Source organism: Choloepus didactylus, chromosome X (assembly GCF_015220235.1).
Source record: "Choloepus didactylus isolate mChoDid1 chromosome X, mChoDid1.pri, whole genome shotgun sequence".
Lineage (NCBI taxonomy): Eukaryota > Metazoa > Chordata > Mammalia > Pilosa > Megalonychidae > Choloepus > Choloepus didactylus.
In genome coordinates, this window is record NC_051334.1 from 8,507,913 (window position 1) to 8,532,846 (window position 24,934).

The 24,934-nt window shown below is 46.2% G+C and overlaps 1 protein-coding gene across 1 annotated transcript in view; it reads right to left on the reverse strand.

Moving 5' to 3' along the window:
* ARHGAP6 (Rho GTPase activating protein 6) overlaps positions 1–24,934 on the reverse strand; it is a 550,852-nt gene that overhangs the window by 294,840 nt on the left and 231,078 nt on the right. The gene's annotated exons all lie outside the window — the stretch shown is intronic.

The window sequence follows — 24,934 nt, forward strand, 5'->3', positions numbered from 1 at the left end:
GAGTACACTGTGTTTCACTTGTGTGTGTGGATTACTTGGTTAAAGGGACTGAGGCTGGAGCATCAGACACCCACCTTTCTTTAGGACCAAGAGCGAAAGAATTTGAGTGTTCTGGGGGAGTAAGTTAGGATCTCAAGCCTGATGACAGTCTATATCACACCTTCAGTTCCAGTTCGGTTCCCTGGAACTCACTTATAGTTAGAACCTTTCAGGTTTCATCATCATTTACAGGTTACTTCATTTTTCTAGTGCCATAACAAACTATGGTATGAATATCCAAAATAAAAGAGCCAAAACTGAAAAATCAAACCAATTAAATTAAGGGCTTGAGGAGACCTTCCCACAAAATTGCATAACCTGCTAGAATCTCTAATTACCTTAGATCAGAGATCAACAAACTAATCCCATGGGCCAATTCCAACCCAATGCCTGTTTCTGTAAATAAAATTTTACTGGCACACAGCCACACCATTTATTTATGTGTTGCCTATGTCTGCTTTGGCCCTACAAAGGCAGAGCTGAGTACTGGTGACAGGGACCATCTCGTCTGGCCTGCAAAGCCAAAAATATTTACTCTAGCAACAAAATATGCAAATAATCACAAACCAAGAGCACATGATCTTAGCAGGAAAGGTGTTTCTAAAGGACTCTGACTCTGCAAAGCATTAGCTTGCAGCAATGCAATTTGCATACATGGTTTTCAATTGGCGTAAAGAGATTGGATGATATGTACACTTCCAGATGCAAGGGTGGGGGTTTGTACTTTGTTCCAGGTGTCCTTAAATAAAGGACATATAATAATCTACTGTATAGAACATGGGTGCTAAAACGCTCTGAGGTCATCATGGAAAAAAGCCTATATTAAGGAAATTCACAATAACTCAGGAAAGACTTCCAGAAGAAAGGAGTACAGAAGGATTGAACACACATTTCTCCACACTTAGGTTTTCCACCAATTGCAATGGCTTTCACCTCCAAGCACATTCAGGCACCCTCTCTCATGCATCCACCCTAAGTGTGCTACTTTGGAATCCTAACTCGAATATTCCAAACTTTGAGCACAGCCTCCAATCCTCCCTCCTCTCTCAATTTTCTTCCAGATAATCAGCCCCTTTCTAACTTCAGTGAATTTCTTATTCAGCCTGGATTTCAATGTCAGCTTCAGAAGCCATTCTTGCCCTTCCTTTGTCTTCTGGCTGTGATTCAGCAAAGCCCATTCCTAATCAACACCAGACCACAATCCCTCCCTCAAGTCTGAGACTACGTACATGGGAAGAAAATCACACAAATATGCAGAATTGATACAAATATGTGTTTCTTACCTCAGAGGGGCCTGCAGTACTGCATGGCCACCATTTTTCATCTTGTTCCTCCCCTCTTCCAGTACCTCTAGCCCTTAGTATACACTCCACTCCCTTCCTCAAGCCCCTGCCCCAATCTGTGCCACTTGAAGTTACCCACCCCCCCAATCACTGAGAACCCAGGGCTATTGGTGGGAATTCTTCCTCTTTCCCTTAAAATAGTCTGAGTCTGATCTAATTGGTCTGGGGTCTGGCCTGTGCATCAGGATTCTTAAGCACTTCCCAAGTGATATTAATGTGCAATCAGGATGGGAAACCACTGACCTAGAACCTGCTTCTTCCCAAATGAACATCTTCATCCTAGCCCCCGAGCTCTCGGTGGTCTACCAAAAGCTTCCTGGACACCCCTGCATGGGCCTTCCACAGGCACATCAATTTAACATATGAAATACCAAGCATACTCAATGAACTCTAAACAGGACAAACTCAAATAGACCCACATGGGGCATATTAAAAGCAAACTGTTGAATGCTAAAGATAAAGAGGGAATTCTGAAAGCTACAAGAAAAGCAGCCTGTCACAAATAAGGAAGCCTCAATAAGACTAAGTGCCAATTTCTCATTGGAAACCATGGAGGCAAGAAGGTAGTCATGACACACTGAAAGCGCTGAAAGTAAAAAATTACCAATCAAGAATGCTATATGTGGCAAAAACCGTCTTTCAAAAAAGAGGGAGGGATTAAGACATTCCAAAATAAACAAAAACTGAGGGACTTCATCATCACTAGATTAGCCTTACAAGAAATGCTAAAAGGGAGTTCTGCAGGTTGAAACGAAAGGACACTAAACAATTGACTGAAGCCACAAGAAGAAATAAAGTGCTCTGGTAAAGGTAATGACATGGTGTTTCGGTTTGCTAAAGCTGTCGGAATGCAATACCATAAATGGGTTGGCTTTTACAATGGGGATTTATTAACTTACAAATTTACAGTTATAAGGCCATGAAAATGTCTGCTGGTCCTTCTCTCTGGTTCCATTGCTTTCAGCTTCCTTGCTTGCATCTCTGGGCTTTCCTCTCTCTGTGAGCTCTCATAGAGGCCTCCAGGAAAGGATCAAGACCCACCCTAATCAAAAGGTCCCACCCACAATAGGTCTGCACCCACAAGAATGGATTAAAAGAACATGGCCTTTTCTGGTGTACATAACAGCTTCAAAGCAGCACACTCTACCCTCAGGACCCCCAAAAGATATGCTCTTTCCATGTGCAAAATACATTTATTTCATCACAATATCACAAAGGCCTTAAATAATTTCAGCAACAGTATTAAGTACACAGTCTCCTCAAAATCAATTACAGGTGTGGTCTGTCTTAAGGCAAAATTCTCCTCCAGCTGTGGACCTGTGAAACTTAGAACTAGTTATCTGCTTCCAATATACAAAGGTGAGACAGTCAGAGGATAAACATTCCCATTTCCATAGGGAGAAATTGGAAGGAAAACAGGGGTCACCAGAACCAAACAGTTCTGAAAACCTGCAGAGCATACTTCATTAGATTTCATGGTCTGACCATTATCTACAGATGACATTTTATCCTCCGGGCTTGAGAGAGCAGTAGTCTCACCCTTTCCAAGGGCTTGCAGAGCAGCCCTGCTCTCTCCAAACACTGGAGTGAGGGTTCCAACATCTCCAAACATTGGGGAGACCACCATGTTCTCCATTCTACCCTCTTCAAGCATCGTGGTGGCACCCGGGCTCTCTGCCATCTCCGGGACACAGGCTCACCCCTCTCCAAACAGTGGGGTCACGGCCAGGATCCCCCCAGTACCAAGGGAATGTGCTCAACCCTCTCTGAAGCCTGTGGCAGCAACACAACAGGGTGGCCAAGCTCCTGAACAATAGGGCAGCCAAGCTTCCTTCAATCCCCCAGGCATCTGAGAACCCTGGGGCGGTGACACTCTTCCTAAACAACAGGGAGGAAGGCCCGCCCTCTACAAACTCTGGGGCAAATGCACCCTGTCCACGTGTATGGGTGGGTCCACTCTCCTGGCCTGAGGTTTCTTGGTTCCAGACCTCAGCTTCCATGGTTCTGCCTTTGACGTTATTTTTCCTTCAATCTGTCCCTTTTCTGTCCCTTTTAGTCCAGGCTGGAAGTGGTTCCGTTCATACAGATCTCGGAACAAACTTGTCAGTTTCACATGCAGCACACAGGGGTCCCAACTGTCAGACAATAGGACTTTCCACAAATCCTTTCTGGATAACTCCATCTCCACTTCTAATTCACACCGAGATGGCTGACTGGTTAAATCCTCACATGGGGCTCTATTCTCTGGGGACTTGCCTTTCAGAAACTTGGAATTTTCCAAACCATCAGTTTCTGGTTTCTTTGTACCCAAGAATTCAGTTCTCAGCTTAGCTCTTTCCTCTCGCATTTTACTATAAGCTGCAAGCAGAAGCCAGGCTGAATTTTCCACTTTTAGTTTGGAAATTTCCTCAACTAGATATCTAAGCTTATCGCTTTTAAATTCCATCCAACACCAGGAGACAATTTTGCCAGGACAACTCATATCTCACTGACTCCAGTGAACACAGATGCTTTGGGCAGAAATATAAGTAAATGCTTGTGGACTAAAATGTCAGGAACATCTTGGCTCAGAAAAATGACAGGCTGTAAACTTCCACAGCACTGCTGGGAAACAGACAAAGACTCTTACATTGCACAGGTGTGATATCACGCCCTTGTGACAGGTGAGGTATCCACACTGACAGCGACAGCTGATAATTGAGTACATCCACAGCTGTGTATGCTCATAGTTGTCACTGAAATGGTCCCCAGATACAACCAAGGCAGTTTGTGACTGCTCCTTTAAGGGAAGACTTTCCAGAATAATAAGAAGCAGGCAATTGTGTAATTGATATTTGCACAGCGCTTGACAAATGATTTATACTTGAATTCCCCTTTGTAGAACAAAGACGTGTGTGTGTGTGTGTGTGTGTGTTTTCCTTTGCTATCTTCTGTGTGTTTGATCCCAGGTTGATGAGAAGGGTGATGAGTAAAATCCTACGAAAAACAGCTTGCTGGTCTTGCAGCCATTTGAAAACGTGGTGCTCAACCTGAATACACGAATGTGTCATTTTCATATGCTCTGTTACCTATGTGAAATTCTAAACAAGTAATACACTGTAGGGTAAAATGGAATTTATTTCTGGAATCCAGCACTTGAGCTGTCAGGCTTCTGAGTCATGCTAGCTTCAAGATGAACCTTTCGCTGTGAGGTTCTTAGCAGTAGCAGTCTGCCATTTGTAATGCATGTCCTTCCAAGGCAGACCATCTCCTGAGCAGCCACAGAAAACTCACCCTGAAGAAATCCATTTTCCAGCATCAGATCTATTCACTGACCCTGCCATTACTTTCTGAATGCCAGCCATTCAGAAACCACAAAACACATGCTCCAAAGCAGGATTGCTCACCCAGCCTCAGTACTCTGACATTTCTTTATTGTGGGGGCCCATCCTGGGCATTGTGGGACATTGAACGGCATCCCTGGCCCCCACCCACTAGATGCCAGGAGCAACTCCCTCCCAGTTGTGACGACTAAAAATGTCTCTAGACATTGCCAAATGCCCCCTGGGGTGGCAAAATTGCCCCCGGTTGAGAAACACTAGACCAAAAGATGGGATCTTGCCAGAGAATGTTCCAGAGAGATGTTAATATGAACCCAAGAGAGACTCGAGCAGCCCACCCAGGTATCTGTTCACACAGCGTGACTCCGTGTGGGATGATTAGCCTCCCTGCACCCCACAGGCATCAACAGTTTCCCTAAAGCTCACACCCGGAGGAGCCTCAGGAGAGGGATACCAACATTAGCTGGCGCTTCCCAGAGTTCATTCGAATAGCTTTGATAATTGCAGGAATGAAATTTGCTGTTAAATATAGGGACAAGCACCAACATATTGGCTCTTGTGCACTTTCTTTCCATAATTACCCATCGAAACAAATGCCATCCTAAGGCCTATGTTGGAACCAAGAAGCAGGAGAACGACTTGCTGCCACAGCAAGGGAGCCCGGCTGTGAAGGCTCCTGGTGTCATCTGGCTTGGTTTTATGACCACTTTAGCAGGGGAATTGGCACCATCGAGCGTTAGAGTTCAAGAAATAAAGCCTTAGCTACAAGTGATGATGGGGATTTGAATGTGAGTTTCCTCTAGCTGAAAAGGGATTTTAGATTTGGAGAACATTCCAAGGCGCTCCACCAACCTTGGAGGCTTCTTGCAGACTACTGAGTTCACTTCTGAAGGATGGCAAAATCTAACGCAAGTAAAATCTCTGAGGAGCAAAATTCAGGAGACTCACAACACCACTAATTCATGCTCCCAGCTTTACTTTTGTTGTACCTTCAGCACACTGCACATGTGTCACCTCCCTGATTCCTCTAGACTATGATAATACCCCTTCTCCATGACCTCATAACACCTTGCTCAAATCTGCCCCACTGTCATGAAATGACTTCATATAACTGAATTCACTTCTAGACTGATACTCCTGGAAGGTACAGATGGTGTCTTCAAGGGCTTAAAGTCTGCTGATCTGAGAGGAACCTTTTAATTTTGACACTTAAGAAGATGAAAATCAAATCAAAGGATAACAAAAGAAACTCATAACAAGAATTTAGAAAAACAAGAAAAAGCACAATTACGCTTCCAGCAGGAGATCTAGGGTTAGTATAGATGCCATCTGAAATCTGAAATATCCCTTTGATGGGTTAAGAGTACCCACAACATACATACATACATATATACATACATAGATATACGATACCCATTCATCCAAGGAATATTTATTACACATCTATGAGGCTCTAGGTACATGGCATGTAAGAATAATAATGTTTTATACAGAACCTTTTAGAGTCTATGTAACAGTTTCATCCACATAACCTAATCAGAGAAATATCCAGAAATACAATGACAGGTTGGGTTTCCTGAGATCATACAAAAGTCAGAGATCCAGCTCTTTTGAATGAGACTATGCCTAGTGGTCTTTCACAACCAATTTCATTCAGAATGACACCTCCGAAGACTTCCACTTCTCAAAAAGCAAACAATTAAAAATTTCTCAACTTTTAAAATTTCAATATTCAGTTCACACAGAAAACAGGCTGAGTTAATCAGAGTTTTGCTCTATGGAGATTCTGTCATTGAAGCAGGGATTGGTTACTTTGCAAACAAGAATATCTCTCTGCAACTCATCCCTTGAGCTTGTCCAAAGGTAAGCAGCTTGCTTAGTTATTAAGATAAACAGTAAAAGGAAGCTAAGCAGAAGCTAAACGAATTCTACAATTTTTCTTAGCCTTGCTAAGTCGTCAAAGCCAAGTTTTCCACAACTACTTCTCACCAGTATACTCCAAAATGTTGACACAGAGGCACCTTTTTGTAGACATTTAGAAATACCCCAATTCAAAAAAAATGTTAATATTAGCATGGGTTTTGAAAACCCTGAAATAATTAGCTGTACTTGGGTTACTCAGAACCTAAAAATGAGCAAGCTACAATTTTATTTGGGATGGGTATAAACTTATCGTCTGCAATTTTATGTGAGATGGGCTGAATATTTTTACAAATTTTTAATCATGTTCCTAGGAACTCCCCACCTCAGCATGCCAAAGAGCTTTGGCTGGTTCAGCTTCAGTTTGTCTGCCCTGTCCTCCATGGAGGACCCTGTACTGCAAAATTGGTTCATAAGCTTTAGAGCACCTGAAAGAAGATGGAACTGGTTATAGTGTGAGAGGATAGTGGATGGGAGAGGAAAACAGACAGTTTAAGCAGTATTTCTAGGTATTAAATATTACTTTGGTTGTTTTCAAGAATTTCAAGTAAATGACTTGAGTTATTTTGAAATTAATTCTGGCTGTACCAAGAGTACTCTGTTGATCCTTCCAAAAACTAAGCCACACACGAGTTACATGATGTATCCCCAGCCCTCTGAAGGTACATTATTGCTTAGCAAAGCTCATAAAAGCTTGTCAATTCACAGTTTTTGTTTGTTTGTTTCTTTAGTCTTTCCAAAAGGTGAGTTACAAAAGTAGCTTGCAGAGTATACCAACTCATTCGCGGTAAGTTTTAGTTTTTATGTGCTATAATAATACATCTTCCTGTGAGCTATCTCCCGTGGTTTTGCACTTCCAGGTTATTTCATCTTCTTTGTCTGACTTTGTCTTATGCCATTCCCAGAAGCCAGAGAAAGGGTCAGCCTCAGAGGCAAGCTCTTTCTTGAAGGCTCATTTCTGAAATCAGTGCACTCCTGGAAACATCCATGATGAAGTTTCCTTGTGATAAAAATCACACTTCTGAAATACTTTCTTTGAAGTAATCAGAGTACAGAAAAAGAGAAAGGATGCCTAATTTTCAGCCACTGAAATAAAATTAAAGGTATATTTTTAAAAGAAAGTAACTATCTGAATAAAAGGGATTGTTTTTCTTAAGGAGGCTTTCCAACAATCTGTCATTCACGTTTATTGGAATATTTCCTATAATAAGTTTCCATATGGGGTTGCATTGGCAAGAGTCAAGGAGTGTGGTTTCCCAGCTCTTGGAGTTGATTAGATTTATGCTGCATTTCATTTACTGATTGTACAAACTAGTGCAACCCTGCCTCGTATGTCATATCTGCAAGTCCTGCTTGCAAATCCTCCATTTCCACTTCCAGGTGTGCGGGACACTGTTATCGAGTTCTGACTTGGCGGGCCTGGGCCAGGGGAACTGATCAGCCCCTAGGAAAGGTAGTGGGGCACGGGTGGTAGCGCCCTCCACGGCCCCCCGGGCCTGAGAAAGTGGAGCCGAATGCAGGCCCCATTTCCTCACCCCAAAGTACAACCGTTGGGGAGGGCTTGCCGGAGAAAACCCCCCCCCCGTGCCTTACCCGCACCCTCCACCCTCTTCGTTACCGGAGCAACTCCCACCCCTTTTCAAACAACCTCCGTGCCCTCTCAGAACCAATCCAAGCCTTTAACCTCTACAGCTACCCTGCCCTCTATACCGCCCGATATAAGCTTGTACTCTCCCCTAATAAACTCTCTTGGCTTCTTCACCCTAAAAGAAACGTGTCCCGCCTGTTCCTTCTCGCCGCCCTCCACACCTTGCACGCCTCCGCCGGGGACCGGGCCCAGTCCCCCGCCTCGCCCTCGCCTCCGGGAAAGAGCCCCCGCCGCCGGTACCCTCCGAGCAATCCCGAGAGCCTAGGATTTAGCAACCGGCCGCCACCCCCCCCCCCAGACGAGTCAACTGCGACTGCAACTGGCGCCCAACGTGGGGCACGAACCCACGACCCTGGGATTAAAAGTCCTCTCCACGCAGCGGTCCAGTAAAACCACCCGCTCGCCCGGATGCCTCTCCAACTCCCCTTCTCCTCGCCTGCAAGGTAAGGGCTGCCTCTCCCTCGCCGCCCCGCGGAGCCGCCTCTCCCTCGCCGCTCCACGTCCGGAGCCGCCTCTCCCACGCCGCTCCGCGCCCGGGCCGCTCTTCCTTTCCCGCATTAACCTGGCTCTTGCCCCCGACTACATTTCGTCTTCTCTTCCTATGTCCCCCCCATTCCTCCTAACACTCTTCCTCCAGTAGCTTTCCCTCTTCCCCTCCATTACTTTGCTGTGGTCCTTTGTGTCTTTGTTTCTTTGTTTGGCGCCGTGTGCCTCTTTGCAACCGCCCCTCCCCCCAAACTGCTCCCGCTACCAGAGGGTCCTGCTTTCTATTCTCGCCATCTCCTTCGGCCTCGCGGCCACGGTTTACCTCATTTTCTTTACTCAATAATCAACCCCCCTTTTTTTTCTCCCTCCGCTATGGGTAATCGTCTATCTGCACGCCAAGCACCTCAAGTTCGCGCTCTAGCGGGTCTCCTAGACACACATCGCTGTAAGGTGTCTGTCCGGCAGCTGCAAGTATACTGGGACCTCCTGCTGCCCTTTAACCCATGGCTCACCACTTGCCATCTTTGGGACCCTGTTACTTATAATCGCCTTATTGATCGGGTCACCAACGCCATGGAACATGAGAGCAAGCGCTTCCCTCCCGGCTTGCTCCCCACCTTAATAACCGTCCGCTCCTGCCTTCAAGGCTCCCTCCCCCCTGATCGAGGCCCCATTAAATCCAAAGAGGCCCTATCAACCCAGTCAACAGATTCAGACAGCGATACTAATGTGGACCACGATTCGGACACAGAATCCTTAGTCGAGCAGATTAACAACGCGCTCGAAGTCACCCCCCAAAAACAATGCAATACTAAGCCTCTCCAAAATGGCGAACTTCCTCCTTCTTCTTCCACTGAGGGGAGGAAGTGCTCTAGTGATGACGTCAGCCCTAAGCCGGGCCGGAAACCGCATGCGCTTTACCCCGCCCTTTCACAGGGCGGAGTTAGTCCGCCATCTTATGCCTTGGGCCCCGCCCTTTCACAGGACGGAGCTAGTCCACCATCTTATGCCTTAGCCACTCCCACCGCGCCGCCATCTTGCGACGCTTGGGGCCTCCCACTTCCTCCTCCCCCTTCGGCGAGCTCCCCTTCGGAGCCACTACCGGCAACTGCCGCCGCTCCTCCCACCCTGCCGACTAACAACCCCTGGCTGCCCTCTACACCTCAAGGCAACCCTTGGGACAACACTCCCCCTACCCCCACTCCCGTGCCAGGCCCTCTGCAAGCGCGCCCTCCTTTCTCTCGTGCTTTTCGCTGCTTTCCTCTTAACCTTACCCCCACACCGCAGAAACCGTACGACTGGTATCCCATTGACTCAGATACTATCAAGCAGCTTCGCAGGGCCGTCAAGGAAGACGGGTTAGGTAGCCCATACGCTTCCCAATTACTACAGGATATCGCCATGGACTTTTGCCTCCCCCAAGACTGGGCCTCGCTTGCCCGTACCATTCTTAACCCCGGCCAGTTTGTTGATTGGCGTGCTCACTTCCAGGCGGAAGCAGCTAAGCAAAGCGAGCAAGACGCAGCCACTGGAGTCTATCATCACCCCGAAGCCTACTTGGGCACGGGAGCGTTTATAAATGCATCCGCCTATATTAATGCGCCTGCCACCTTTTGGCCTATCCTTCGGGGAATCGCCTTGCGAGCTTTTGCCAACTGTTCCGCCTGTCGGCCTACTAAATTCACCAAGCTCCTCCAGGAGCCAAATGAGCCTTTTGCCACCTTTGTCTCTAGGGTTGAAGAAACCTGCGCTCGAAAGGTTAATGATCCCCAGGCCCAACTGGCTCTCGCTCGAGAACTCATTCTCGAGGGAGCCAATCCCCCTTGCAAGCAGGCTATTCTTCCCTTGCGGGAGAAAAGCCTATATGATTGGGTACTCGCCTGCAGCGCCTTTGACCCAGCTGCCGCGTCCCTAGCCCAGGCTGTCTCTGGCGCTGTCACTGCCGCCTTAGCCGCCACCACCGGTTGCTTTAAGTGCGGGCAGAGCGGTCATTTTGCCCGGGAGTGCCCCAATGCAGAGGTCAACCGCCCGCCTTTCATGCAGCGCAATGGGCGCCCCCCTCCCACTCCTTGCCCACGCTGCCAGCGTGGCTATCACTGGGCGCGCGATTGCAAAAATAACCCCAAAACCCTCTGCCGCTGCCCTGGTGTCAATCAGCGCCAAAACGCTGAGCAAGCTTTAAACTCCAAGCGGGGCAAGCCTCAGCCCCGCCCCTAAGAGGCAGCGTGCCGGCCGGTTCTAATAAAACTAATCACCTCACCGGCAATAAAACGCTTCTCTGGACAGTGCCTATCACTCCAGAAAAGCCTACTCGTAAGTTAAGAATAGAGGGGCAATGGTACACGGGCACGCTCGATTCAGGGGCAGAAGTCTCTTGCATGCCCGCTCAGTATGCCACCATGTGCATGGTTCTCGATGGTCCCTCAGTAGTGGGAGCCACTGGTACCTCCACCTCTCTCCAGGCCATAGGGCCCATTAAGTGGGAGGATGAAGAGGGCCACTCAGGCACCTTCCGCCCGTTATTTCTACACACCATAGACCAAATTTTATGGGGCCGTGACATCCTCGCCGCCTCCGGGGCAGTGCTTACCACACAGCCCCCCCAATAATGTGCGCCACTGCTCGTTTAACACCTCCAGCGCCCGTTCCTCTGCAGTGGGATACTGAGGAACCTATATGGGTGGAGCAGTGGCCCCTTCCCACGCATAAATTAGTGGCACTTCAAGCCCTTGTCCAAGAACAATTGGACGCTAACCACATAGAACCTTCTACTAGTCCCTATAATTCGCCAGTGTTTGTTATTCATAAAAAAGCCACAGGGAAATCTAGGCTCCTCAATGATCTGCGGGAGATCAATAAGCATATTCTTCCCATGGGTTCCCCGCAGCCTGGCCTCCCCCATCCGGTGGCAATCCCGGCCCACTATCATGTAGCCACCATTGACATCAAAGACTGTTTCTTTTCCATCCCGCTACATGAGTGAGACCGCCCGCGCTTTGCCTTTACAGTTCCCGTCCCCAATCACGCGGGCGCGGCTAGCAGGTACCAATGGAAAGTCCTCCCTCAAGGGATGCGTAACAGTCCGGCCATCTGCCAAATGTATGTTAATCACGCAGTGGCCCCCCTGCGAAAGCGGGCCATGCTCATCCATTACATGGATGACATCTTGGTGGCCTCGGAGGACGCCGAGGCGCTTCCTCTAATCCTTAAAGACCTCACCACTAATTTAGCTGACCTCGGCCTTACGGTTCAGCCCGATAAAGTTCAGATTGTGCCACCATTAGCCTTCTTAGGGTTTAGTATTGATAAAACCATTGCCCCGTCCGCTCCCCAGCTGGACATACCGGATCGGGTCACTATCACTGAGCTTCAACAGCTCTGCGGTCAGATCAATTGGCTCCGCTCTGCGTTGCCAATCACCACCGCGCAGCTCCAACCACTCTTTATGCTGCTGAGTGTCCCTGAAGCCCCGCCGCTAGCAATCTCCCGGCGCATTAAGCTCACCCAGGAGGCAAAGGAAGCCATTGCCGCAATTAACAAGGCACTCGCCGCCTGCTGTCTCAACAGGTTCAGCACTAAAGAGGGCAATCTTATAGCACTCATCCTTCCTACGCCCGGCACACCCATGGGCTGCCTGTGGCAGGAAGGCCCTCTACTTTGGGTGCACCCTGCTAAAAGCCGGCTTAGAAAAATTTGCCCCACAGTGCGGCTCTGGATCAGCCTAGCTTCAGATCTAGTCACCCTGGCTGTTCATGTATTCGGAGAGCCGCCAGAAAAAATTGTTTGGCCCCTAGACGCAGGCCAAACCCGCCTGCTTATACGTGATAACCCGGACATGCAAATCCTCTTAGAAGGATTTCAGGGAGAATTCAGCTGCCACTATCCTAGCCATCGACTGTTACAGGGGCTCGCCAAGCTTCCCTTCCGCAGCCCCTTCCATCCTTTCCCCTCCTCTGCACCCATCCCGGGTGCCACCACCGTCTTTACTGACGCCTCCAAAACCCGTTTCGCCTTCCTCTCTTATTCACAGGACCACCCGGAACCCCGCCTATTCAGTTATGTCAACCTTCATTCAGTCCAAGTGGGGGAAATTCTGGCGGTGTCATACGCGCTAAACGCCCACTGTAACCACCCAGTAAACATTTTCACTGACAGCCTCTACACTTATCAGGTCTGCCGAGTCCTCGCGTTTTCCACCTTTTTCCCCGGGGACTCGGCCATTGATAAAGCACTTTCTAACCTCAGGAGCATCCTGGAGCATCGACAGGATCCTTGGTTCATTAGCCATATTCGTAGTCACTCAGGCCTTCCGGGGCCCTTGGCTAATGGCAATAGTATAGTAGACCAAGCGGTCTCAGCTCAGACTACCCAAGCTATGCTAACTCACACGGCAGCCCCTCCGGGGGATGCTGTTAACCAGGCTAAGTTATTGCATTCTAGATTTCACTTTTCGGCTACGTCGTTGCATCATTTATGTGGCCTCCCCCTAGATACCTGTAAACATCTTGTCCGCAATTGTGCAACTTGTGCGCCCTTTGCGCCGCTTGGCCCCTTGCAACCTCAGGGAGTCAACCCACGAGGCCTAAAACCCAATTCTAGATGGCAAATGGATGTAACTCATGTTCCGTCCTTTGGGCGCCTCAAGTATGTACATGTAATGATTGACACCTTCTCAGCCATGTGTTATGCAGTCCCCCTCGCCGGGGAAACGGCCAAACACTGTATCAAGGCCCTAAGACAGGGAATTCTCTTCATGGGAGTCCCCTGGGACATAAAAACGGACAATGGGCCTGCCTATCGCAGTGCCTCCTTTGCGGCCTTTCTTCAGTTATATAACATCACCCATCATTTCGGCATCCCCTATAATCCACAGGGGCAAGCCATTGTGGAAGCAGTCCATCGCCGCTTGAAAACACAAATTGAAAAAGAAAAGGCAATACTCCCCCAGGCAACTCCAGGGGACCTTATCATAGCAGCCCTTATTCACCTTAATCTACTCACATTCAATAAAGAAGGGCTTTCGCCCCTACATAAACATTGGGGTCCCTCGTATAGGCCCACCCAGGCCCCGATGGTCTACTGGAAAGACCCAGAAATTAATGCCTGGAAGGGTCCCTCCCCACTCCTCGCCCAGGGGCGCGGGTTTGCTTGTGTTTTCCCAGATGATGCATCACAACCAATCTGGATCCCGGGAAAAGCAATCCGACCCACCACCAGCAGCCAAACGGCCGACAAGACGAGAACGCCGCCGTCTCCGCAGCCTAACATACCAGATGACAACCTTACAACTGGACCAGGAAGGCCGTCCGAGAGCACCCCCGGAGAGGCCTGAAAACTCGCAAGAGGAAAGACAAGAAATTGTCCAAATCATGCGCCTATACAGACAAGCAAAAGCCAGCCCCCTACACCTTCACAACCCTCACCCAAGCATAGCTTCTCTTCTAATAGCCATGTTGGCCCTTGCCTCTTCTACCCAGGCCAACCCCCACCAGCCTTGGAAGTGGACCCTTGCGCGTTGGGAAGACTCCAAAATAATTCTTTACATTACCACAGCAGGATCCCCCTCCTTTGTTTTTAATGCCACTGATCTGTTCCCCCCTCCTAATCCAAAACCTATTGGTTATCCAGGCAGCCTAAATACACAAAATTATTATATGTGTCCATCTTCAAATCCTGGAAAATCATACTGCAATTCCCCCTATGAGTACTACTGTGCATACTGGGGGTGTGAAACATTAGCCACTGGCTGGAAACCTTCTGTCCCTGACAAATTTCTAAATCTTACAGTAATCCCTTATACTTGCCTAAACTCAGGCAATCGCTATTTCGACAGGTACCTTTGTCCTAAAAGGCTAATGCTCACCGTACAAAACCCTACCGATACGTCTTGGCTCATGGGTCGAACCTGGGGCTTCCGAATTTATCTAGCGGGGTCCAATCCGGGATCCCTCATTCTCATAAAAAAGGAAGCAGCTCAACATTCATCTTCGGGCATTGGCCCCAATAAAGTCATTAACCCCCTTTTTCCACAGCCCTCCAGCCGCACCTTAGCTTCAACCAGCCGCACCTCAGCTGCAAACAACGCATCGCCAACCCCACCACCCCAACCTTTTCTACCCCCCTCTCATTACTCCTCTCCCCTCTTCAGCCTTATCCAAGCAACCTTCACCTCACTAAATGTCTCCTACCCCAATCTTACCTCCTCTTGTTGGCTTTGCCTCTCCACCTCTTCCTCACTGTATGAGCCCGTCGCCTCCAACCTCTCCTTTTCAGAAAATGCAGAAGACAACCCCTCGGAATGCAATTGGAATACCTCAGCCGTCCCCCTAACCTTTCATTCAGTCTCCTTTACAGGAAAGTGCATCCGCCCTCGCTCAAGTAACTCTCCCAACCTCACAGCCTGTGCCAACTACTCATCTCCCAGCAGCTCTGCCAAGTTTCTTATTCCCCACAACTCCTCCCAATGGCTCTGCTCCTCTACAGGACTTACCCCCTGCCTTAACGTGCAGACCCTCAATACAACTCATGAAACTTGCCTCCTAATTGTCCTTATCCCTAGGGTCCTATACCACAGCGAGGAAGACTTCTTCCTCCGCCTGGAAAGAACTGCAGCTTCTGCCCCCCTGCAAAAGCGAGAACCCATCACCGCCCTCACGATTGCCTCCCTCCTAGGTCTTGCAGGCGCTGGCACCGGAATCGCTGCACTAGCCAGTCAAGGCTCCGCCCTAACTCACCTCCGGGCGGCTGTTGACGAGGACATTCGTCACCTACAAGATGCTATTTCCCATCTTAAAAATTCTGTCAATTCCCTCTCTGAGGTCATGCTCCAAAACCGCCGAGGTCTCGACCTTCTCCTCCTCAAAGAAGGAGGCCTTTGCGCCGCCCTAGGAGAAGAGTGCTGTGTATATGCCAATTCCACAGGTCTCGCCGAAGACAGCCTAAAAAAGGTCCGAGAGGGACTAGAACAACGCAAAAGAAACCGTGAAACCACCAACTATTGGTCCCACATCTTTACCCCCCTCCTCCCATACCTCCTCCCTCTCATCGGCCCCCTACTAATGATTATTCTAGCTCTCACCCTAGGGCCCTGCATTATCCGCAGAATTGTCCAGCTTGCTAAGAACCAAGCCAATGCTGTCTTTTCATCATTTGTGCAAGTCCAGTATCAACAACTTGCCTCCACTGAAGAAGCTGACCCTCCGCAGCGTCGCCACCCTCGTCCATCCCGCAAGCAGCGAGGCCCCTCTCGAACGCCCGGGCGCCACACCAACGTCGAGCTCCAGCCTCTCTAACTACCATCTACCCCTATCCCTTCCCCCACCTCCCCTTTCCCTCATCCCTTGGCGGATCTCTCCGGTAAGCTTCTTCCTCTAATTAGAAAAGAAGGGGGAAATGCGGGACACTGTTATCGAGTTCTGACTTGGCGGGCCTGGGCCAGGGGAACTGATCAGCCCCTAGGAAAGGTAGTGGGGCACGGGTGGTAGCGCCCTCCACGCCCCCCCGGGCCTGAGAAAGTGGAGCCGAATGCAGGCCCCATTTCCTCACCCCAAAGTACAACCGTTGGGGAGGGCTTGCCGGAGAAAACCCCCCCCCCCCGTGCCTTACCCGCACCCTCCACCCTCTTCGTTACCGGAGCAACTCCCGCCCCTTTTCAAACAACCTCCGCGCCCTCTCAGAACCAATCCAAGCCTTTAACCTCCACAGCTACCCCGCCCTCTAAACCGCCCGATATAAGCTTGTACTCTCCCCTAATAAACTCTCTTGGCTTCTTCACCCTAAAAGAAACGTGTCCCGCCTGTTCCTTCTCGCCGCCCTCCACACCTTGCACGCCTCCGCCGGGGACCGGGCCCAGTCCCCCGCCTCGCCCTCGCCTCCGGGAAAGAGCCCCCGCCGCCGGTACCCTCCGAGCAATCCCGAGAGCCTAGGATTTAGCAACCGGCCGCCACCCCCCCCCAGACGAGTCAACTGCGACCGCACAGGTGAAACAGATGGTTTAACCGGGGGACTTAAGAAGTCCTTGGTGCAAACTGGGCACTTTAGATAGCATTCGGCATGGGACCTCATGAAACAGGCCACATGCTATTCAAAATATTTGTTATTCAGTAAATGTACCTCAATCCAGTTTGGCCTCATGGCTGGAATTACTCGGACTCTGGAGCAATATTAAACTACCTTGGAATGGGAGCTGCTGGGATTTATAATAAAACGCATTTCTTTGAGCACAACTTGGGAGATTTCAGGTCTTTATTATAAACGTGGAAACCAACACTTAATCTCTCATGAGTTTTCCTGGATGCTCTATTTCCTTATTATCCAGTGGGCAGATTCTGATATATCTACTTGACTTTGGAGAGGAAACGTATTCTCCAAAGCAGTGGAAGAAATTCCTATATTTAACAAATGGAAATTTCTCAATTTCTCCATTTGCTTTCCAGGCCTTTTTTGAAAATAGCCACAGGAAGAAAAGGGATATACTCTTACTGAATCCAAACACTTAAGTAGTTTTGCAGATTCTGCAGAGTGAAGACAAAAGATGAAATTGTGACACTCCACATGGAATAATGGTTAGGATGATATTAACGTGGCTAGACTTGTTGGTAACATTGTTGTCATTTTAGAAAGCATTATGAGAGGAAGAACATTTAGCGACACCAGTCCCTACCCGTTAAGAGGTGACCAATCAGAAACTGTAGCAACCTGATTTTCCCACAGTTGTGTGAATGTAGCCAAATTCTTCATCACCTCAGGAACATTGGGACAAGACTAAAATGTCAAAATTGGTAAACACAGAAATGATATTCAACTTTGCATACTGGAATAAAAGGAAAAGGGCTTTGTAAGTCCCTATGGTCACCAAATCAAGACTTGGCCAATTCATGATATTTTGTTGTTCACATGGTAACTGAAATTCTTTTCCCACTTTTCCATCTGCCGCCACTGACTAAGGCTTCTACGTAATTGCATTTTTCATCTTTTTTTCCTGATTTCAGGAGGCACAATATTATGTTGAAATAAGATGGTATAAAGAACAGGAGACTAGAAACTTCTGCCTCAGTTACTTGGCACCTGAGGCAAACCACTTAAAATCTTTGAGTCTGTTCCCTCATTTCTAAGACAGGGATAATGACACCTGATCTGAGAGTTTCAGATGGCATAATATGCATGAAAGTGTTTGAAAATTCTTGTTGTCATAATCTGCAGACAATATAACTGTCTACATAGACAACTCAAGAGACTCTATAGTTATTAGAATTAATAGATTAATACATTCAATTATTAGAATTGAATTATTCAAATTAATAAGAGTTCAGCAAGGTAGCTATAATTGTTTCAACACACAGAAATAAACTGTATTTCTATAAACTTGCACCCAGCAGCTCTAAACTGTAATATTAAAAAACAGGGCCATTTATAATTGCAAAGCAGTATAAAAAAACTATGAAAATATGCAATACTTTTTTGGAGAAAATTATGCAGTTTTTAAATTATTGAAAGCCACTAAAGAAGTCTCCAGTAAATGAGAAATACCATGTTCATGAATATGAAGAAAAACATAAGATAACAATTATCTTCAATATATTTATAGATTTGATAAAATTCCAAGCAAAATCCCATCTGATTATTTTTCATGGACGTTGATAAGAAAAAGTATAAGAATGGCCAAGATTGTCTTGAACAAAAGGAATCAGGTGGAGAGATCTTAATTCTCTAAATTTCATTGAGAATGTGGCAAAGGTGAGAGAATAGACAAAACAAACAAACAAACAAACGAAAAACTTTGGAACAGAATGGAATTCAGGTATAGACTCACATATTTATGGAGCTTTGATACATGACAGATTGGTGCCATGGAATAAAGAACCTCAATTACCCAGTCAAGTTGGCTAATGGGGAAGGGTACAAAGACAACTGATATCTCCTAAGACCCATCAGAAATGACTCTTACTTGCATATCACAGCACATGGGAACACTACTTGAAAACTGGAACAACATAAAATATCCATCAGAAAAGACAATCCTGAAAGTTGAATTTCTAGCATCTTCAACATAATTAATTCAGCAAAAGTGATAATTTCAGTGTTTACTTATTAGTGAATCTATTCTATCCAAAAGTAGAAAAGGTACCTGCCTACAAAAAATGAAATACTTAATGAGTATTCAATAGGCAATATATTTTATATTCTCATAAATTTCCCACAAATATTAATTTTTTCTTATTGTCCATAAAAGGGGGAAGTACTACTTAGATCACAATTCTTAACTCTGAGGCTAAATCAAGCTTAGAGAATGACAGAGAATTAACACTGTCAAATTAATGCTATAAACAATTAAGAGAAGCACAATATGTTGATAGTCCCAGGTAGAACCCTGGCTGTATCTCTAGACTAACCCTGGAGGTCATCAAGAACTGTAAAGAGTCTGAGATTTTACTATACTTGAAAGCTAACAAGTCATCCTGCCACAGTGTCATAGATGCTGGCAGGAGGCTCAAGACTCCTGGGTCAGAGACAAAGGACAGTTTATTACTCACAGAAATAGCAGTAGCCAAAATATCAGCATTTCCTCCAGTTTTCCTGAGCCCCAATTCCCACAAGGTTATTTAAAGAGGGCTAGCTGACACCTACACAGTGGATTGAATTATATGAGAGGAACCCTGAACTCAGAGAACCTGAATTTATTACAATGGTCAGAGGCAGACATTATCTTTATTATACTGGACAGCACACAAACCTGCCCTTGCTGTGGAGAGAGACCCATCTCTAGCTCTCAAGGCTGTTTGCTACATGAACATCCTCGAAAAGGTAGTCTGGAACAAAGGCCATTAGTATCTCTACTCACAAGATGTATGAAACCCAAGAGACCCATGGAGAAATGTCTCCCAAGAGTGGTCATCTGGTCATCTGCAGATAGTTTCCCCACATTTAGGGGGCTTCCTGTGCCTGTCTGAGGTAAGTCTCTGGCCATGGGAGTGTGCATCATTCCCACACAGAGCAGGCTGGAAGTACAGGGGAGTTGAGGGCCCAGGAGAAACTACAGTTGATGATATACAGACCTCTGCTTTATCACCCTTCATTGGGACAATTCTGCAATCTGTTCTACATGGTCTCTCAGAGGTACCCCATCAGGATTGGGCCCCAGTTGCCCATAGCAGTAATCAACTCATTAACACTCCCTTTACTGGATTTCCTCCTCTTCCTGTCTCAAATCCCTACTCCTGCACTGTGCTCCTGGGATCACTCCTAAATAAACTATTTACACTCAATTCCTAGTCTTAGGGTCTAGTTTGGGGAAGCCCACACCAAGACAGAGCAAGTAAAGAAATAAACCTATGCTTAACTGACATCTTTACTTTGTGATGTGTCAACATGGCCTCTAGAAATGGAAGGAATGAAACATCTTGGAATGAAAACAAAATATTTTCTGTAATAGGATGGTTACTGTTTTACAGAGTTACCATCATGACCCAAATCTTGATTCTCCCTGGGTCCTTGGTGTATTCAATCAAAAGGACCCTAAGCTTGATGGAGACCAACCTTATGCAATAGATTCACTACAGTTTGGCAGGTTCACTGGCTGGAGAATGAGCTCATCCCCCAGAAATATGCCTCTTCTTCTTATCACTGCGGTACTTGGAAATGTGGCACGGCAAGAAAAAGAAATAGCCTTGGCATGAACCGGGGTGTCTGAAACCTGGTGCGTGTAAACATACAAATGGGTTGTGGCTTAGTAGAGCTGGGCAATAAGGCCTGACTCATCACATCTGCCCTCGGATTTCTCCAGGCTCCTTCATATGGCATAATATAGCCAAACAACTGTTTTGGAGTGATACCAACAAAATGAAACTTTTGGCAAGCTACCACATCTCCCTAAGATTTACTTTCTTTCATTTATCAAATGGGGATGATAACATCTACATCTCACAGTTTTCGAATTATATGCAATGGTATATATAAAGCTCATACCACTGGTGTTCATTTCATTCTTTTAGCAAGTATTTATTGAGTATTGTTTATATGCTAGGGATTGTTCTAGAGGCCTGGGTTACATCAAGGAACAAAACAGACTCCTGTCCTCATGGAGCTTACAATCTAGCAGGACAGACAGGCAATGAATAGTAAATATACCCCACAAGTAAATTATTTAGGATGTTAAACAGTGGTATATCCTGGGGGAAAATAAAAAGTACATCAGAGTAAGTAAGCATCAGGAGTGTGGGAGTGGGGTGAGGTGGGGAAGCTTTCAGTATCAGATTAAGGTGGTCAGGCTAGGCCTCAAAGAAAGGTTGATATTAGAGAAAATACTCGAAGAAGAGGAGGGAGTTGTCACTAAGGATAAGAATGGTAGAAGAAAATGTTGGGGAGGAAGGGATGGGGCAAGATCATGCAGGGTCCCATCATAACCCATATGGCCGGCTCATTCTTCAGAAGCAAGTCCCCATCTTGGAGAGTTTCTGTTGACTATCCTATCTAAAATAACATCCCCCTTCCCCCAGTCACTCCCACCACATTAACCTGCTTTAATTCCTTTCATTGCATTTACCACTATCTGAAATTGTATCACGTATTTATTGCGGCATGTTGACTGTCTCCCCTACTAGAAAGTAAAATCCAAAGGGGCAAAGATTCTTGTGTGTGTTCCCAGAATCAAGAACAGCACCCAGAACCTATTAGACTTACTCAATAGATATTCAATGAATGAATACATGAATTAATGGATATGTAGTTTTGTTTTCCTTCTGCATATCCAATTTCATGAGTTCAGCTAAGGAATGCACTGTCCACCTCAAAGGCCATCCCAAGATAATTTTTCCACTTAGATGCTATAGGATTTAATTACTGGGGAGAATGTTAGTTCCTCACAGGAGCTGGTATCATGAAACACATCTGCTTCTCACTACTGAAAGCCATGGTGGTTCCAGCCAGATAAAGAAACAGACCTGTATAGGAGTGATATCACTTGACTCCTTCCATCAGTGGTCCCTTATCGTATTTAGTATGGAGAATCTCTTGAAATGAGAGTAATTCTGGAAGCCACACCCATTCTCAGGCAGGTCTGTTCTTAACACAAAGTGGACCCCTTGTATATTTGGAAACCCAAACTTTCTTCCCCTGGAGTCTTTCAAACCAAGAGCTGCCTGAACAGTGCCAGGCTGCCTAGAAACAGCTTAGTCTAAATTGACTTTTCTAGAAATATATATATATATATATTCATTATTAAATATCTTCTATGGTCCAGGCAATAGACAAATTATTTAAATTAGATCTCACAATAATACTTAACTATAGGTATTACCATCACCCATATCACAGATAAGGAAACAGAGATCCCGAGAAAGAAAGATATTTGCCCCAAGTTCATCCAGTTACTAGAAAGAGAAAAAGATTTTGAACCTGTATTTTCATACTCCCAGAGCAGGGTTCATCCTATATTCCATGGCTGGCGGTAATAAATTGTAGTATGACTTGCAGATTAAATCTTCCTGCTTCCACATAACTCACTTTATTGTAGATACTTTTTAAAATATCTGTGTTTGACCGAGTATTTCGACCTCTAGATATCTACAAGAAAAATGAAAACATATGTCCACTCACAGACTAGGACACAAATATTCAGAGCGACATTCTTCCTAACAGCCAAATGTCCATCAACTGATGAACGGAGAAACAAAAAGTGGTATACCATACAATGGAATATTATTTGGCAATAAAAACAAATTAAACACTGATACATGCTACAACATGCATGAACCTCAAAAAATTGTAAGTGGAAGAAGTCAAACCAAAAAGACCACATGTTTTATGATTCTATTTACATGAAACTTCCAGAACAGGCAAATCTATAGAGGCGGAAAGTCGATCCATGGTTGCTGGGGATTGGGGGTGAAACAGGGCATGAGAGCTCTTATTAGGGTGATGGAAATGTTCTAAAACTGGTTTGTGATTATGGCTGCACAACTCTGTCAATCAACTAAAAATCATTAAACGGTATACTTAAAACCAGTGAACTGTATAGTATGTAAGTTTTATCTCAATAAAGCTGTTAACAAGAGTGAGAAAGGGTGAGAGGGACACCTGCCTGTCACCTCTCAGACTATTAGCTCCCTGAGAGTGGAAGTTCTGTGTATCTTATGCCTCAATACCCCACATGCTCAGCACATTATGCCGGGCAGACAGGAAAAGCTCAAAAGATGCTTTGCTTGACAAAGAACTCAATGAATGAGGCGGTACGGTTGAAAAATGTGCCTCCCTGAATTTTCTTCCCTAGACGTCTCCAAGGTACAGATTTCCTCTTAAGAATCACAACCAGGGTTTGGAAACATATTCCAGGGATGATGAAACAAACCAATTATCTTGTGAAAAGGACAGTTCAGCAGAATGTTATCAAGGAAACCACATTCCTATCTTGTAGGCTAAGGGTGGAACTGAAAGATGTGACTGAAGTTTTGACTTCCTACTGGCAGCAAAGCTTCCCTGCTGCAGGCTCTGCTGGCGGAGACCCAGGGGCCCCTGTCAAGGAGAAACAGATCAGGTCTAATCAGGAACTGGCCAGAAAGGGCGCCCTGCAGACTGCTCACAGCCCAGGGCCGGGAGGGAGACTGGGGGAGGGACAATAGCATCTCTGAAAGTCAAAATATTTTCTTTTACCCAGTTGCCAACTTGCAGGGAAGGAAATTAAAGCAAACCTGCTTTTCTAATTTAGGGCAAGGATATTTTCCATATTTTTGTAAAAATCTTTTATTTATGCAACATGAAAGGAACCATGGGTGTACAAAAAAAAAAAAAAAAGCAACGGTGTCTACCAGCCATTAACAAATGGTGGCTGCACATTTCCTTCTTGTGCTTTTAGAAATGAGTTAAATAAAAAAGAAAGCCCAATCCGCAAAATCTTGCACACCTAATTCTCTCCAAGATTTCAGGCCAGGAGATGTGACCTGAGCTGAGTCACATATGGGTCAAAAGGAACTGCCCCGTATCTCCCCTACCCACAGCACTGCCTTGTATATACAAAAATATCAAACTGCTTTTGTCTAAGATTAACTAACATCAGACCCTGGGTTGATGTGGCCAAATGACCGTACCCTTTATTTGGCTGGTGTGGCAATGGAGTCCTTGTGTTTCCTGCTTCCCAAGCCTCCAAAAACACTTTCTAAATTAATTTCAGCTGTGGTCAAGGACCAACTCAATAGGAACATAACAGTGATTTTGCAGTTTAAATAACTCAAGAAAGAAAATATCACCATCAAGCTCATGTTTAAAGATTCCGTCCAATTTGATTGCGTTCTTATAACGAAATTTAGGAAGACATTCTGATCTCCCCAAATCTTGGAAAGCAGTCCTTTCTTCCCTCAAATTGACTAAACGTTATGTACTGGGATGGGATTTGGATTTACAATTCTGTCTGGCAAGCACTCTATGATGCATTTTCTCCCAAATTTCTAACTAAAATACCTACGGTGTCACAGAAAAAGGGATATGTAGCGCCAGCAAGAGCTGGACCTACACCAGCTCAGTGCCAGGTAACTCACAGGTGTTTTCACTACTGCACGGTCGATTCAAATGGTTTCTAAAACACAATGGTGGGGGCTTTGAAAGTATGTGAGACCTCATCTCCGCTCCTTTTGGCCCTATGGCTGAGAAAGGTGTGGTCTGTCCGAGAGAGAAATCTGGGCAGTCAACATTCTATTGTGTGATGGTGGCCTTTCAGGTGTGCACCCACCTTGATGACATTGGTGAATTTGTCTCTTTCTGCAACAAATTCCAAACAGCACCTGCCACAAGATACCTGAGCAGAGTGGAAGAGGATGTTGGGGGAGTGGCGAGACAGGCAGGGAAAGCTCCCCATACAGCGGAGTTACATAAAGTAACTTGAATTCAACTAGGGATGTGCCGGAAAAAGATATGGGGCAGTGTGTGGAGAGCGATGGGGGAGCAAAAGAATAGAAAGCCCATGAGAAAGCACTGTCATCATTTAAATATTGATCCCACTCTCCATTCTAGTCCATGAGTATGTTCCCCTCCAGGAAGGCACATAAGCATGGAAAATGTGACTCTTTTCTTTGATCAGCAGGTATCTGTTTCTGTGTGCCTCTCACAGAGAGTATCTCACCAAGTCGAGATGGATTTGGTGTTCAAAGTCAGGCATTTAAAAATACAATATCTTACTGCAAGGGAGAGGC